Source organism: Ischnura elegans, chromosome 9, assembly GCF_921293095.1.
Source record: "Ischnura elegans chromosome 9, ioIscEleg1.1, whole genome shotgun sequence".
Classification (NCBI taxonomy): Eukaryota; Metazoa; Arthropoda; class Insecta; order Odonata; family Coenagrionidae; genus Ischnura; species Ischnura elegans.
In genome coordinates, this window is record NC_060254.1 from 91,250,304 (window position 1) to 91,263,475 (window position 13,172).

At 37.1% G+C, this 13,172-nt stretch overlaps 1 protein-coding gene across 1 annotated transcript in view; it reads left to right on the top strand.

Annotated features, from left to right (window-relative positions):
* The window catches only part of LOC124164995, a 46,955-nt gene that overhangs the window by 6,751 nt on the left and 27,032 nt on the right, over nt 1-13,172 (top strand). The window lies entirely within an intron of this gene.

Below are 13,172 nucleotides of genomic sequence, written 5' to 3' on the forward strand. Positions count from 1 at the left end.
ATGATAAAAATGATCCATGCCACGTCCTCATTCACGACATGGCTAAGAGCCTGAACAATTTATTCATAGCTTGATAGATTCCTCCACAACTACTCAATCCTATAAAATGAATGATACAAGCATTCTCGTTCTCATAAATAAGATAGATATCAGCTACATCTCTCTGATAAATTAAAAATGAAACAGATATATTCAATACTTACACTATTCTAACCGTAGACCCAATTATGGAAATTAACGATGCAATTTGATCATATCCAATGAGAATTAAGTGTCTAATGAGAGCATATCTCATGTCATCCATGTCAAATTAAATCTGACCTGGACCACGTAAAATATTAAACGAGGTGTAGGTAATGCGTAGATAGGTGTATGTATATAGAAGACCTAACTTTAACCATATCATGCTTCATGGGGATTTGATTTTAAAAATTAAGTCTCATCCCAATCCAATGAAATCGCACGCAAGCTGCAATATTAACGCTCACTTCACTATTAGCTGTAGAAAATAGGGAATGATAGTTAAATAAACTGGAATATTCTTTAGGAGATAGAGAATTGGTCGTAATATTTTCTAGATACTCGAGTGATTTATTAAAATGAATATGTCATTGAAAATGTCAAAATAATTTTTGATAAGGAGTTAACTAAAAATATTGGCTAAAACAAAATGTATCAATTATTATATGAACAACCAGATCGGGTTTTTAATCAGATGATTCCCTGGTTTGAATATTAAATCATACGTGCTTTTTTAATTTTCGCACGGAATTCTAAATTAACACCTCAATGAATGTGACCAAGTGTAATATTAGCTCTATACATATTTGCGTTTTATTTTCTCGTGAATACTCTTACCGACTATTTTTTTAAGATTTATATTTGCCTCTATTCCATTTCCGATTGACTGGTGTTTTGGGCTTTGATGATTAAAGGGTAAAGAAGGGAAACATCTCTCTCAGATTAAAAGTTAAAGAAAGGGTTACGGCCGTAAAATGACGTGAAATTTGGCACCACTCGTCTAACCAAAACTAGAAAACTCTCCCGTGGTAATTAACGGTAGTATTACTTCCTCGCCAGGGACTCCACAGCTGCATACGTAACAATTGAATGGAAACCTTTGCAAGGCTGTATGGACGTCGCTAAGATAACCGCGGGGTTATAACCTTGGATCCTTCATAAAGCTTAAGGGTCCCCACTAAAAATGTCCGGTTATAATACAATCGCACTACCGTGGTGATTTACGGGAATGTTACTTCCCCGCCAGGGACCACCACAAACCAAGCACGCCACCCAGTGAAGTGGCTGAAATGACCTCGCTAAGGTAACCTTGGGTGGTCCTTGGGTGGGTAACCTGTGGGCCTTGATTATCAGAAAATGAAAATATCAGAGAAATTGCTTTGCATTTCATAATTGTTGCACGCGAGTAGAGAGGCGATGGTTGCAAAGATTCTTCGGCCTAGAAGAATTCTTCAGGGTAACTCACGAAATAATACCCACTTCCTACAAAATGATTCTTCAGTAAATTACCTATCTTGAATTTTTTTGGTTTTGGAAGAGATCCGAGTTGACGTTGTATTCTCTCAGACTCTCACGCGTCAGTAAATTACATATTTTAACATTCAAAGATTAAGAAAAACACCAAACGCAGGAAAGTACTCGCTTATTCTACGATGTGATAATTATCCTAGAGGTCTGATCTTTTTATCATTTCAATGGTCTGATTGTTGTGCATTGTAGGTGACAGCAGGAACTGCTATACTCGGCCACTCTGCATTTCTGATTTATAAACATAGCAACCACTATCTGAGTAATCTGAAACGAACTCAAATACTGATTAACCCATTTCCGCCCACCGTAGTATAGCTACATCCTACCATTCTTAGCATATGAGGCTCTTAAAGAAAACCCATCACATTCCTTTTTGTTGTCACAAATATTCTGCTGAAGCCTGCAACAACTTAACTAGAGTGCAAATGACGTAATATTACGTTCTCGAGGAATTCCGTACAACTGTGGGCAACTTAATACTACGTCTGTTTAAATTTGATCGTCTTTTACATTGCTGCCATAATATTACGGTTGGATGTCTACCTATAATTGTTCTTTAGACGAATTAGAGCATAGAAAATACACTCGAATGTATAATCCTAGATATGGCGGTTTTTATTTCAACTTTCTATTTGCGGTAGTAAAATTAATAAAAATTTCTAAAATTCGGGAAAAATGACCAGCGTTGGAGTAAGGAATAGGACACTGATAGCGCTAATCCACTTATTAGTTTATCTTGGAAGCCCGACGAAATAAGCTCACAGACGGAAAGAGAAGACTGCGAAACGGAAATTCAATATGGACGCCCACACTCTGTAAATTGCATGCGAATATCATAAAAGTAAACAGGAAATGGCACTGTGTAGATTATTTTAAATTTCCTTCATCCAAAAATATGCTTGCCCTAAAGATTCATCCTTTCCATCAAGATCAAACGTTAGAAATTGAACGTAGAAATTGAACAAAATTATATTCTGACCTCGTTAACCTCCCAATGTAGTTACATGGCTATGGGTCATTCTGAAGAAACAAGTTGATATATCACCACAGTATCTCACTGGATTATTAAATACGACCAAGAGAGCAACGTACCTAAATATCTTCACAATCACAAATTTTCTGGGCGGAAATTGGTTAAACATCTAGAGAAACGTACACTCCGAATTATTTTCGGATTCCATTGATTTTTAAATGTTACGTAAGTAAAAATTACGCTAGGCAAAGACGTCAGATGTGAGGAACTTTTTCCCAAGCATTGAATAATGACTTTTCAAGAATACTGGGGTGGGGTCGATGTTGCAGCTACCAACCAACTCGACCGTGATCTTATCAAACGAGTCCCCTGGGCGATTATCAGAAGGGAAGGGCGGGTGCCAAGAATATTTACCCTCGGTAAGGTCACGAAGAAAAACTCCGGCAAAAAATGTATCCGTAGAACCTGTTAGCCGTCTGGAATGAAATATGTTCTCTCACTAGCCCACTTTATTCCTCTTTGCATACTAATTGTATCTGATTACCTATATTTTGATGGACATTATCTATGATATGATTCCTGATTATTCTCAAATTAATTTAGTCTGATCGTTTAAAAACAAGTTGAGTTATTTTTTATTCCCATTATGATCAGTGTATTTAAAACAAAATATCTAGGAGCGTCAAATTATTGGCACAAACGCCGAGAAGGACCCATGGGATCGTTCCGCCGAAATCGCAGTGTAATAAGATAATGCTGTAGGTGGGTGGTAAAATAGGTCACAACGAGAAAAATTCCCTCATTCGGCCATCTTTTTCATTTTAAAATGAAAAAATGCAATCGCTGCCGCCCATCTTTCATGAGTGAGTGACATCATTAAAGTTCTGGTTCAATAAACCGTTCGGAGAGATACGAATCTTGATAGAAATAATCGATCATTGGAGTTTTAATGACAGTGAAGTGAAGGGAAACCAATAAGTAAACCTGACGCTTGATATATCATCAAATCCCATTGAATAAAATAAGAGAGGGAAAATTTGTACAAAAATGTGAGTAATTTTCAAAGCAAAACATTATAGAAAACAATATGACTCTTTTGTAATCTTCAGAAGGGGAATAGCTATAATTCCTTTCAAATCAATTTTAAATGATAATAAACAATAAAATCGATGTGCAAAATGTATTCCTACGAAAATGAGGTTCATTGATCACAGGATTGTTTTTGTGGGGCGATTATACGTGATAGTTGCATTGTATTAACTCCAACATTAGTTATTAAAAAGTTATGACTAACTGTGTTTGGATCTATTTAACTTAACCTAACAATAATAATTTTACCACGTTAGTGGCTATGGTTGGAAACTGCATCTCGACATTTCCCGTGGATCTTTTTAATAATTTCTCCCTGCCAATGACGTTTCAGGCATTATCCATACATTTTCTTCCTCAAAACGTTACCTCCTGAGATTTTGTGGTAATTGTAGCACTTTTGAATACATCTTCCAATTTTTCGAATCACCATTATTGCTCCGCATTTTCATTCCTTTAAACGATTTCAGCCATTTGTTGCCATTTTGGAAGACTCCATGTTGCTTAGACACGTTTTTACGTAAAAGAAAGACCATATTACATAATACCAAGTTGTTAGCGTGCTACTTTGGAAGGAGCACTTTCTTTACACAGCCGTTTTTATTGAGTCTCTATGACCCTCTGCCACTATTACCGTTGATCCAGCCATCAGTCAAAAACACAAATTATTCAGCTTCCCTGTCCTCAACGGCCTCAGGGTTGATTTCCATCTTTCTCATATGATAGCCCTTAATTTTTTATTGTAAATTTACATATTATTTTTCTTTATAAATATGTATTTCGATCGTAGAACAAATACTTCGCACGTAATATTTAAAATCGGAAGTTTCAAATTATACAAAATACGTTAAGTGGCCCATACTGTTTTTCCTCAATGTCTTTGTTTCTCCTTCAACTCGTTCCCAATTTAATCATCACCAGTTGATGGATAAATTTTATGCATATTGAACAAAAAGCACTTCGCCACTTGTATTGTCTTCTAAAGAGTAACTAACAATGTCAACCATTTTCCAAAACTTCCCGCTCATTGTTTGTCCCAGTGCCTCAGATTATACGGCGAGACTCACTCGTGGGGTAAAACGGTGGCAAATGATAATTTGATTTAACAGCAGGAAGTGCAGGGAAAGTCGCCCTTGGCCATGGCGTCATTATCGACGCTCTTGGAGGGAGACGAACTTCCTCCCTCGAGAAGAATGCTATAAATACTGAAAAGGTGTCGAGCTCATCATATTACAAAATCATCCAATTTATTTGAAACTTGCAACACCTAACCCGCATCAGTTACAAAACACACACGTTCGAGTTCTTCCCAAACCAGCCCCAACTGCCAAGTAAATTGAGTTATTGAAACTGGCTTCCCGGCTAGCCATGGAAATTTTTCTCTAATGCCTTGCTGCGATCTTAAACGATTTATAATATCTCCCATCAGTGGTTTCGCAGCTCTATGATTATCGTGCCAATTCTCATTTGATGTAGATAGGATTGCAATGATTTTTTTATAGCGACAATAATGGTTAAGAATTCAACGCTTTTTGATTTTCGCAAAGATGGTTTAAAAGTAGCCAATACATATAACGCGTTCGATTTCGGAATAATTTTTTACGCATTTCTGCGACATAAACATTCATGTCGGCCCATAAGGATCAAAAGATTAATTTGAGGGTTTGGTGATTTTTTAAAGCACACCTCAAGTAACACCAATTTCTGTATCTGTGGCCCGGTATAAACGTTTATATCGCTGGAATGCCCGAGAAATTGTGATTAACTCTAAAAAGCAAGATTTATAGCCCAAGCTCGTTTTAAAATATAAGCGCGAAATCATTTTGTTAGAATATTTGGCGAATATAGCCGCCATCAAAAGATGCTCAATGAAATCCCTTCCACCTCACAAAGGCATCAACACGATCACTACAGAGGAAAACCAATCCAGGATTAAAGATGAAAAGTTTGGTAGGATATAAAATCTATTTAGATGGAAAAGCTACCACGATAGTCAACCTAAAATTTATTTAATACTACCCGATGCTTCATTCAATCTTTATTTGAATTTTTGTAGTTCACAACGATATTACTTATACGCTGTTATTTAGGAGCAATTCTGCGGGGTAGAACGTTCGCGGTTACAATGCTCGCCAATGCTTGCACGCGTAATGTTTTCACTGCTAACTCCATAGTTATACTCTAGCTCACTCATCTCATTTTCATCAGCCATGTTCAACTAATGTACATAATGGCTGACTTCAAAATACTTCATCGAGACGTGTTCCCGCATATTTACGGAAGCAATTCATTTACAGGTACATATCGAGCCTCAATGTTCCATACACAAGTATCCCAGCAAGACTATAAGCATCCAACATTACTTGCAACGAATCGGAATACAGTTCGTTGCAATTACCATTGCTGCTGAGATAAAAAATATTACCATACCAGGTACGATTTTCACTGCCAAATCGTTTGCCATATTCTATCTTCTGCCCTCAGAAGGCTAATTGCTACCGTGGTTCCATCATTACAGACATGAATACTCATTACATGAAGGTATTCTTAACTGCTAAAATTGGCGAGCTAACCTTCTAAAATAACATACAATCCATCATTTCTCGGCGTCTCATGGATATATATGGATACATAACTCGGTGCGTTATCACTTATTATACAAACTCCTCTATAAGGTGGAGAATTGATATTAATGAATCTTAGCTTTTGACGATACATCGTGCTACAATAGTTATCAGAAGACGCAGAATTTCGATGAAACAACACTTAATGGTAAAATATGTTTTTTTATATATCATCTGCTTATGATGCTATCATAGAACTTAAGGTAGATTAATAAAATTACATAACCTTTTTAAAGTATTTGAACGTTGATTCATTTTGGGCCAACGTAGCAATTGTACGCCCATATCCTCATTGCTGCATATCAAATGCTCACCAACAGCAAAGCATTCGAGGAGTTAAACATACGCTTATTTCATGTGATCGCTTAGCATTGATTCCCTACAAATGGCGCACTATTTTCACACGTAGTTTCGTCTCATACCAAATAGTTCAAGAGAATACATCTCATCTAAAATTCATAAACCTCTCGGAATGGATTTTATCCTCGAGATCCCGATTAGAATTAAAAAATAAAAATTAAATTATCGATTTCTGGTTATTCTAAATTCACAATCTTATCATGAAAATATGAATATCTTTTTCGGCATCATTCATCGATTAGTTCTAAATCGCCTAATCTGACTAATCTAACTCAATCTGAATCCAATAATGAAATCAAGCTGTAGTTTTTTTTAGGAATGTCAAAAATATTTATCATTTTATCAAACAGTTTTTTGGAGCATATTGGAAATTAATATACGTAGAATAACCATGATAAAGCACAGAATTTTTGCATAAAAATTACGCCACACTGATCTCGCCTGTCTAATTCCAGGCCAAATTTAAATAAAATAATGTCAGCACGTCCGTACCTGCTAAACTATTAATTTTCGACGTAAATTATGTTTAAAATAATGCGCTTATTTCTTGCATTCCTCATAACATAATCATCAATAAAGGAATATCTTCTGACTTATCCTCATTATATGGGCCGGCTAGATTTCTCTAGAAATTATTGAAAATTAGCCTCAAAGATCTGGGTCACCCACTTTGAAAAACGACCTCGACAGTTCATTAAAATGGAGTCAACGATGCTCTTGCAACCTCATTAGCAAATAATTATCCAAAAATATGAAACAATCGACTAATATCCGAAACAATCAAAAGTTTCCAAAGATAGTTTATCTACTCCACTGAGGAGTTGAATCCGCTATACATTACCACTGACGCAATTATTAAAAAGGGATACACCAAGGAACGTGAAAAGATATTCCTAGAAACATACTAGCGGCATTCTCTGATGTTCTAACTATATTACTGCGCTAGTACTTGCCTGATAAAACCAATCAATTTCAAATTAGTGAAGACTTTACAAATACCTATGAACAAAATTTGATCCTGTTACAGTGGCGCCGACTCCATGGGGCCTGAGGGGGCCCGAGCCCCCTCAAAAATTCGTTATGGGTGTGAGGAAAAAATGTGTCAGGCTTGCCAATTTTCCCTTGAGTGTTGTGATATCGAGATTCGAGTTATCAGGGCTCTAATATTGATCATATGACTCTTCTAAAATGCTTAAAAAAAACTTAAAACCCACTACTTATAAAATTTCTCGGGGCAAGATCCCCGGTTTGGGCCCCTCCAATATTTTTTGCAAGTCGAAGTCCCTGTCCTGATTCAGTACCATGCCAATTGATCTTGACAAAAATCACACGAAAACCAAGATGTAATTTCCAAGAGAATATTCACACAGCCATTCGAAAAATATAAGCATAATTTTGGTCATATTCTGGAGAATAACTACCCTAAATCCAACACGACGATACCTCCACTGCACAAACGCTCAACAATCGCCCACCGAATCAAATCCGCTCATCTAGTAGCCTTGTAGGGTAGTACTAGATGACTGGATTTGATTCGGCCCTTGCAGGGTAGTACTGGATGAGCGGATTTGATTCGGCGGGCGATTGTTGAGCGTTTGTGCAGCGGAGGTATCGTCGTATCTCAGCAATAATGATTCGTCATTACGTTCATCCTTATTTGTCGAGATATGTAAGCTCTCAAAGAGATTATTGAGTTGTTGGCATTTTTGGCATTTTCAGCTATATTGGGTGGAATTTATCCATCACGAAGATAGAAGGTGTATTCAAATAGTAAGTAAGGGGGCGCCCATTGATTACACGAGGTGATTTTGGGACCCCTTCTCCTCCCTTAGTGAGATATCGTGAGATTTGACTCGACCTCTAATATCACGTGAGATTGTTCGAAATGCGTATTTTCAGTGTAATACGTTAATCTATTCTTCATTGTGTCGGATACATTACAAAACAATTTGTTCAATTATTTCCTCAATTCAACCCAGTTTTCTCGCAATTTTACACTGTTTCTTGCACAAAATATAAGTGATAATTGCGAGGGAGATTGGGTAAGATTCGGCTTGACCCCTCCCTCTCCCTAAATATCTCACCTAAGTAATGGATGCCCCCAAAGATGGTGGAGTATTTTTTCCCATCAATGCTGGCTTTGGTTTTTGGGCACACCGCAGGACTTAGCGTTTTCTAATTTCTCGCGCTTAAGCCGACGAGGCTTGCTGAAGCCTGGAGGGCCAGGCGTTGCCCTATTATGATGAACGGTCTCGTGCTTCACGGTCCTCGGGGAAATTACTGCCTGGATAATTTCTGGAAACTCAGCGGAACACATTTCAGGAAGGTACTCCTCAACAGGGGTTAAAATACTGTTCAGGTAGTAATGCACATAACTAGCTGCTAGTCTCATATTTTGTTTCTTGTCAAAATGGAGGCGTGGTTAAGCGTAGTAAGCGTAAAATCAATATATAAATAAAAGTGCAATTTAACCATTTTTAATTTTTACTGGAATCATTTCGGATAAATGAATCGATTATAATAGAAGTCAATCAATCAAACTACCGAAATAATTCATACGCTTTATGGCATAATTCTTTAATCTTTCCAACGGAGAATCATCACCCGGGGAAAATTAAATCACTTATGGCTACGACAATAGATGTCAGCATTGAAAAAAGACTCAAATAAATAATATTCAAGACGTTATCGTTCACAATAAGAAAAGTTCTTCATTAATCGTCCTAAGAAAGATGATATGTCTATAAAATATTTAATTCAGATTATGAAAGTCTAGATTGATTCCATCAAATTTTTAATGAATATCAGCGATTTTTATTTAACCACGGCAATATAAATCTAAATTCAAATATTTTAAATATTGATGTGACCACTAAAAGACACATAGTAACAGTTCTGTTTTTCTTTCTCGTTGGAACCCAAATATAAAGTTAACTTTATTAGTCCATGGAGGAGTTAATACAGGTATACGCTAATGATTACGGATATAAGTATTACGTAAGTGAGTACGGTAGGTATTGAATATGCCTTTACGGTATTACGACAACATGAGTGTAACAAAGCCTATTTTTTCGATATTTTGACACTGATCGATCAGAGCCCAAAGGATGATAATGGCAAAGGTGAACTCACTACGCTGCGTGAGGAAGACTTCCTACTGCAATGCGTGTACGACGGCAATATAGCGCATAACAACAGGCTGAACCATCCAATATATTCTCAATGCAGGAATTCTCGGGAAAAATTAACAAAGGACATTACCAAAAAAGTGCTTGAATTTCAATTTCACAATAGATACTCTAATCCAGGGGTCTCCAATTTACTAGGCCACGAGGGCCTATCACATTGTAAGTTTCGAATCGCCCCGCGGGTCGGATAGCAAATTTGCCGCTGACTGAAGTATTCGATACCAACGTCTACTGAAGAATCCAGTGGCGTATTTCTTATTTACGAACAGTTGAAGGCGACCTTGACGTGCAGTACAGCCATAAATACTCTAGTAATGTAAACTCTATGAGTACAGCGATGCAATGCTCCTAGCGTCGTCTCACAGAGTTAAACGAGCGAGAATCGCGCGCTACTTGAAACGAGTGCGCGGGCCGGATGAAAGCCCTCCGCGGACCGAATTTTGGAGGCCCCTGCTCTAATCTAATGGTATCTTCATTTTGACAAAGAATACCATTTGTATTTTTACAGGGCTTCAATTTCATCAAATACGTAATTTATCACTCAATGTAGCACGAAAAAGACTATTTAAAAGTAACATAAGGAGAAATCACATACAATTGCTTTTTTAACTTTTCGATCGCTCAGGGAACTACCTTTGGTTAGATTTATCGCAATTTATTATCCATTATAAATCGTTATAAATATCATGAGCCGTTGAAAAAATAATGGCAGACCCTTTTGTTTTTGAAAACTCGATTTTTTTAGAGTAAATTTATTTCTTCGATAAGTCCGTTGCTAATCACTTGCGAATCTTATTGGATACATCTATTTTGCTTATGAGAGTGTTTTAACACAACTTTTCTAACTAAAATGTTAACTAAATGATGGCCCTGGTTTATGGGCTAAGAATACAGTCATAATATGACAATTTAATTAAAACAGGTGTTGCGCTTGAATCTTTACGGCTAGAGATGGGGGAAGGAAAATAATGAGTAAAGTTTAAGATGGAAGGAGTCGCAAAATAAGGGCTATCAAATACTCTTTGACTTTATCACGTCAACAAAACCTTTGGTATTCTTAGTGCCAATAGCTAGCGGATAGGATCTACGAGAATGATTTTAGAGAAACCACGTATTGAGCAGTACCTACTTATAACATGACAATACGTAATCATTCATAGTACTGTAACCCTAAGATTGGTATGTTACAGCCCTCCACTTCTCCCTTTCCTAAGCTAGTTAATTCAGTCTCCTGATGCTCCTCTTCTTTGTGTACATATGTGTCTGCCTCAAGTACCTAATTATCACCTAAACTACCTCGAAGGACCTTTCCTTCGCTTTTACCATCACTATGTTTTTCACGTAAATACGGGCCCCTCTCTGGTGTTCTGTGCTCCACAGCTCTATTCCTCATCCACTTATTCGGTAGACCTCTTTGTTTCTCAACCGTGATAGTCCATTTGATCTTTAGCACAGATACCTGTAGCACATGGTCTCGGAGGCTTCTGCTTACTTCTTTTCCCCTTTTTGCTATAGCCCACGCTTCTGATCTTATCATTATTAGTGCTCACGTGACTGTTTTGGGGATCAGGTTGGTGGTGGCTAGAATTTGGGCTTCACTCCCCGTGGGCCCGGGTTCAAATACCGGCGGTGGTGGAAATTTTGTTTTGGAGACTGCCGATCTCTGTTTGAATGCCTTGTGGAGGGCACTTGAAGCGCATAATTCCGCCCTTCGGTAGGGACATTAAGCTGTGATACCCTCGCTACCTTCTACTAAGAGCAGGCTAACGGCGAAGATATACAGGCAACCAGGGCAGAATGGCGTATCAAGTTCAAAACATTAAAAAACAAGCACACTACAGTTTAATAAAATTATTTCACATTTTAACAGACCTTATAAAATGCATTGAACATAAAAATACAATACACAGGAAATTATACAATTATACAATAAAATATTATATAAAGGAAAAAATATTAATGATAATTTTTTTCCCCAAAAAACAAAACATGTCATTTGCCCCGTTCTGCCCCAGGTATGGGGAGGAATGGGATAGTGTGAAAATGAATTACAATTACAAATTTAATATGTGAAAAAAAAGAAAAACCCAAATTGTACCTTAATTTTTTTAATTCAAATGAGTTTTTAGGTGCATTATAGTTTCAGTCAGTCTTTTTTGAAGCCTAATCGCAGCATTCATTCACAAGTACGGAGTCAACTGCTTCGCTATCCACTCCTTCACACGAATTGTGACCCCATTTCTCGCAAATAGAACTAGCGACACAGCCTTCAACTGATTTTGAATGGAAGTTGCGGTAGCATAAATATAGTGTTTTCTCTTCACCTCATGATTCTTTTTTTTCATTTTTTTATTCCTTCCCCGTTCCGCCCCACCCGTTCTGCCCAAAGGACACGTTTACGCTCACCTAGGAACTAACACCCGAAAAAAACGATTGGCCAGACGTTCAATTATATAAAACTAACGATAATTAGAAGTAATTCCAACACAAGCCAAGAATTACCGTAATTCAAACACTTAAATATGACTTAACATCGATACAAAATCTTCCAAGTTTAGAAAACAAAAGATAAAATTCACACAACAATAAGTTCACGTGGTAACATTCAATTAACCGAACCAACTTGGCTGCAGAAGATGAGCAAAAACAGGTTAATCTATTTCAAATAGTCTTTGATAGTTAACAGCACCTCCTGGACGCAAAAAAACGAACCTCATTCTGCCCCGGTCCCCGTTCTACGCCGTATTTCCCTATATTTTTCAAGGCGATGAGTTGGGTGTGGTAGGGGGAATAATTCCCACGCGACCAGCATGAGTCACGAAGCATCAGGAGATAACCTGTACTTGACTTGGCTTTTGTTTTATTTTACCTGGCTCGGGTGAGGCCACAATCCGGCCCCCTCTTCCCCCGGGCCAGGGCTCTTTTACATTGCTATTCAATTTAATTCTTACAGTACAAAATATGATACCGGTATGTATTATTTTCCTCTTTTAGTACATTTGGTTCAGCTTCGTGGACATTCAATGGTCATTGGATGTCGGGCTGGTCAAGTCTTTTCTTTGCTTCATTCGAGTTCATCTCAGGGAATCCAGTACATACGATTCTGTATAAAAAAAATTTTAAAAATAAATAATTAATTGAACCATTATAAAAAACAAATGCCTTGAGTATACTTAAAAGTATAGACAGCATTCTCACCAATCAGTGAAGGACATGAACAAAAAACAGATGCTTAAAAGTTGGAATAAAAACGTTAAAACATTATAACATTCTGGTAATCAGAATGAAAATTTAAATGGCGTCAAAAAATGACATTTGGAAATAAATCGATTCAAACAGTATAAAGTTTTTACTACCTGAAAGACCCGAAAAAATGTATTTCATCAA